A 5,708-nucleotide genomic window follows, 5' to 3' on the forward strand; every position below is an offset into this window, starting at 1 on the left:
ATTTAAGAATGATATTTATGAGTTATTTAGTAAAACACTGATTGCATTCATTTAGAAAGGGAGCTATTAGTTATACAGACTCATGACTGTCATCAAAAACTGGCTCTCTATGGTCTCTTCCTGATCTGACAGTCTACAATTCTCTGAATTAAAAATGTTAAATTCCAGTATAATTTGAGGTCTATAATGTAATCTGTTTGTAGGTGGGTAGGATTAGTGGCTTGTTTTTTAATATAACTCAAGGGCCCATTGTTAATTTATATGTAACCAAGGTAGATGTGTTAGAGGATGAAGTAATTTCCGACTATTATAGAAATCTCTCTTACTGAGTGTGCTGATACTCCAAAACAGAGCTTTCTTCTATTTGCCATGGTCCGGTGCCATGACAACAGATGGAATTCATGGCTGAAAGGGAAAATCCTCCCATTCTAAAGTCACTTTTAGTGAGAATCTTCAAAGAAAAAAAATTCAATTAGTAGAATTGGAATTAAATACTGAAATGTTAGTGACTGTGTGTGTTTATAATGTATACATTTTCTCTCATGGACAAGATGCAAAATATTTTGGGTGTATTTAGAAACAAGAATGATTATTTACAAAATGCTTGACAGTGACAGGAGAATCCTAAATTTTAAAATGAAGATAATAGCTGTCTACAATATGTTTTTATCTCAGAAATATTATTTTGACTCATATATTGATAGTTCTGTGGGAAAGGTTTTTTTTTTGTAGTTTTATGCAGTTTTTTTAATCAAGATTCTACTTCCAGGAGGGCAGAGAGAGGAACTTATAAATTCAATATTTTTCAATATTAAGGATGACTAATTATGTATTTTCCTTTATTGATACTTTCAATATGTAGAGGAAATTTTTTAGAACATATGGATCATTTGGATTTGCTATGCAGGATTGGAATTTTAAAAACTGAACAAAAAACATTTAGCCAAGTTTCTCACTCTTTTGATATATAAAATGTAGCCTTTAATTCAAGCCAGGCATCAGAAACAGAGGGAGCTTCCATTATCAATAGAAGGGGTTGGCATTGTTATGGTGGCCATTTCTTTGACTAGAGTAGTAATGATCATTAGCACAATTATTTTTGGACAGCTGTATCTATATCAAAGCAAATCATTAAAACAGTTCTTAGTTGTGGGGCCCATTGCTGAACCCAGCGCTATGGTCTCGTAATAGTCAATAAACATTTAAAACAATAAATATTTATCGTCTACTATGTGCCAGGCATTGTGCTAAGTTTGGTCTAAGAAATGCTGAATATAATAGGATTGCTTTATGTATTTTATACTGTTATTATATAATATCCCAACAAAACAATATCTGGTCACATTCAATAAGGTGTTGGTCCACCAGTTACAGCTTGGTGTCATCTGTTATTTCAATAAACGTGTCCATCACTGAGTTCTTTCATGTAATTTCTTCCTCTGGGGATGTGACAAGTACTGCCAGGGCTAGGGGTGGGGGAGGTTCTTGTATCTTAAAAACCATGTTTCCTCTTATCAGTCAATCAATCAACTAGTACTGTAGGAGAAAAGCTCTTTGTTAAGTGTGTAGACGTGTATACTGGGCCATGGGCCTTGGAGATCAAAGTAGTTTGATGAGTAATTGCAGTGTACTTTAGGTGTGAAGGATGAAGTGTTATATGTAGCCCTGACACATACACACATTATATATAATACACATATATACATGTACATGTACATACACATATGTACATATACATATATATACACACATATGTATATATAATGTGTGTGTATAGTCCCAGCTGAATCTTAATCTAGAATATATTGACATATGAAGCTCTTACCTCATGACAACAGAGGGAAAGGGCAAGTGAATAAGCATTTAAATAGCTCCTATTTGGGGCCAGCTAGAGGAAAGCTAAGTGATGCCTGGAGTCAGGAAGATTCATCTCCCCAAGTTCAAATCTGGCCTAGCTGTGTGACCCTGGGCAAGTCATAGAATTCTGTTTGCCCCAATTTCCTTATCTATGGAAAAGGAAATGGCAAACAACTCCAGGGTCTTTGCCAAGACTGGACATGACTGAAAACAGTCAAACAACAACAAAACTATGTACTTTACAAATGTTATTTTATTTGATCCTCACAACAACCTTGAGAGATACTACTATTATTATCATCCCCATTTTTCACTTGAATAAATTGAAGTAAATAGACATTAAGTGGCTTGCCCAGGATCATGTAGCAAGTAAGTATCTGAGGTCACATTTGAACTCAGGTCTTCCTGACTCCAGACCCAGTACTCTACCCACTGTGCCACCTAACTGCCTATGTCAAAATCTATAGGGAAAAATGTTTTCCTGTAAGGATCATGGTTGGATGATACCTCTGATTTTTTTTACTCTTTCCCTAAAAAACAAAGAAAACAAAAATGAGGGAAGGGATCTGTTCTATTGGTTGGTGTTTCACAAATTTTTTTTAATATGGAATTTGGGACATCTTGCTTAGCCCAGTAATGATGTGCTTAGTTTCTATCTTGGGCCATAAAAGAGGCATCATGGCCTCATGGATAAAAGGCTACTAGCTTTGGAGTTAAGAATGCCTGGATTAATGTCCAGTCCCTGACACATGTAATTGTTTGACTGTGGACAGTTTGCAATACCCCAGGGGCTGGAAATGCATCAGTACAGATGGTGCTGACCACTACTTTAGTGTGTAAAGCACAAACGTGGACGAAATGGACTGAAGTCATAAATGCTTTATGTGCTAGTATTACAGCATGACAAACCTGAAAATGAATCTTTCCAGTTACAGAAAAACACCTTCATACTGCTTTCTGTCAACACCACAGTCAACATAAAATAATACATTGCTGGCCAGGGTAACCATAAGGAATAATTTCCCCACCTAAGCTTAAATTTGAGGAAACAAGAGATGACATCAACTTAATTAAAATCTTAAGCTCATTGAAAATCTTTACTTTTTGTCAATTAGTCAACAAATATTTATTAGTTGCTTACTATATGCCAAGTGCTATACTGACATAAAAATAAAAAAGGTAAAAATGTGGTACCTGCCCTCAAGAAGCTTACATTCTAACAAGGAAGACAACATGAAAATGACTATGTAAAGATAAGATATATACAGCATGAAGGGAAAAGAATCCCAAAGAGAAAGTACATTCAGGAACCAAGAAAGCGTTCTTAGAAAAGGTGGGATTAAGCTACATCTGGAAGGAAGCCAGGAAAGCCAAGAGGCAGAGATGAGAAGGAAGAGAATTACAGGTGTGGGAGACAACTAGTGAAAAGGTGCCATCATGATGTTGCATGCCATGTACAAGGACCAAAGAGGCCAGACATGTTGCCAAATAAAGAAATAAATTGATGAAACAACATTGGATTTACAAATTATTCTAAAAAACCCCAGCTAGACAAACTTAAACTTTCACAAAACCCTTTTTTTTTCAGCTTGACAGCATCAATCCAACTAGCACACCAATGAGGCCAAAATGGAGTAATTTATTAAAAAACCAACATTTACTATGGCCACCATGGAAGGACTCATTCTCCCAAAATGCTTGAAGGAAGTATAAAAACATTTTAGGACCTAGGCACAGTAGTATATGTGGTAATGATTACCCGAGTAAGAAACCTAGTAAGAAGTAGTAAGAAAGAGTGGAGCTATCAAGGATTACTACTGAAGACAAGAGTCAAGTACCGGCATGGCAGAACTCACTTGAAAGAGCTTTCAAGATTTGTGTAAAGGAAATGGGAAGATTCCATCCATGTCTAGATGCAGAAAACATCAGTGCTACATTGCTCAATTAAAGATAACAAAAAGGAAATATGTAGAAAGAAATCTAGAAAACGAAGGCATGGCAGAAATTCTATATTCCTTTAACCAGCAATGGAAAGCTAGTAAAAAAAAATTGAGGCATCCCCACATCATGGGGATTGAAGGCACAGAACCCCCATGATCTGGAAAATCTGGGTAAAAATTTTTGGCCCCTCCCTTCATACCAGAGAAAAGAAATTGTTTATATTTATAATACTAGTAGATAAAATATGCTGATATTATACAGTACAATGCATATGTTTTATGCATCTCTGAGTTTCTAAACTTATTCTGTGTCATCTGCAGCTTCCACAAATTTTCCCCAAAAATTCCATTTAATTTCTTGTGCCGCCCCGTGGTATATCCAAGCTGCAATAGGTAAAGTTGAGATGTGGGAGGGATAACTGTATAAGAAATCAAATCAGCAACATAAGATAAACAATGCAACGTCAATCAAGAGACATAGTACAGAGGCTCGGGAAGCAGAGAAATCAGAGAAGAGAGTCCACAAAGAAACAGAATATGGAAAATTTCTGTGTGGTTGTGAAAAGTCAAGCATGATAAAAACACAAATTAGATTGAACAAATGTAAAGGAAGGAGTTTTTCTTCCCACCTAAGTTGATATGGCCAGTGGGGAGGAAGAAAAGGAGGAGGAAAGAAAGTTCCCTCCTCCCACCTGTAAGAAACAGAAAGCATGTGGGCCATTAATATAATGACAAAAAGTTATGTCAAAGGAGGTTATTGAAATTCTAGCTTCTGAGCAAAACTAGAAAGCAGCACTGCCAGATAAGATCCACAATTATTGGCTCAAACTCTTCCCAGAGGTGCATAAATTACTAACAAAGTACTTTGCTAGCTTCCTTTCAGATGTGAATCTGATCCCACTCTTCGTAACAGAAGGCATCACGTATCTAGTACTGAAAGATCAGGACACCAGTGGCCTCTCCAACTGTAGGCCAATTAGGTGTTTATGTATTATATACAATACATTCATAGCTTGTGCCACTTTGAAAATCTATAAATACAAGAAAACGATATATTGGCTGAAGAGCAGAAAAGGAAGGTATGCCTCCAAATCCCAAGATTGTAAAGAACAAACTATTTATTCTATTGGGTAGTTAGGTGGCGCAGTGGATAGAGTGCTGGCCCTTGAGTCAGGAGGATCTGGGTTCAAATGCAGCCTCAGACACTTGTTAGCTATGTGACCCTGGGCAAGTCACTTAACCCTGTTTGCTTGAGTTTCATCTGTAAAATGAGCTGGAGAAGAAAATGACAAATCACTCCAATATCTTTGCCAAGAAAACTCTGAATGGGGTCACAAAGTGTCAGATACAACTGAAACAACTGAACAACAAAAAGCTTTAAATGTATTATCAACAAGATATGGCTTCCAAATTAAAGAGAGAGTCAAAAGAATACATTATTAATCATATATTACACTAGGAAACATCAAGTTACATGATGCCTCAGAAAGATATATTAAATAGGACAAGGTCATTACCATAAGAAATTACAGAAGGGTTATCTTTAAGGAATACAGAGGGAAGAGCATGGCTTTGCAGTCAAAGGTCCAGAATTTTAATCTTGCCTTTGTTGCTGTGTGACCCTAGATAAGTTACCTCACATGTACATATGCACATAACCTATACCTACATCCTTATACATACAAACATTCCGCATACTAACCTCAGTTTCTTCACCTGTCAGGTTTGGACTAAATGGTTTTGAAAATTCCTTTTATCCCTGGACCTATTTCACTATGGTCCTAAAGAACTAAATTTGTTGGACAACGCACATTATGTGAAGAAACCACAGAAATGATGCAATATGTCACTACCTTCTGCAAAAAATTAGCACCTACTATATACTCAGCAAGATGCAACCTTGCACAGTCT

This window comes from Trichosurus vulpecula, chromosome 5 (assembly GCF_011100635.1).
Source record: "Trichosurus vulpecula isolate mTriVul1 chromosome 5, mTriVul1.pri, whole genome shotgun sequence".
In the NCBI taxonomy this organism is placed as follows: Eukaryota; Metazoa; Chordata; class Mammalia; order Diprotodontia; family Phalangeridae; genus Trichosurus; species Trichosurus vulpecula.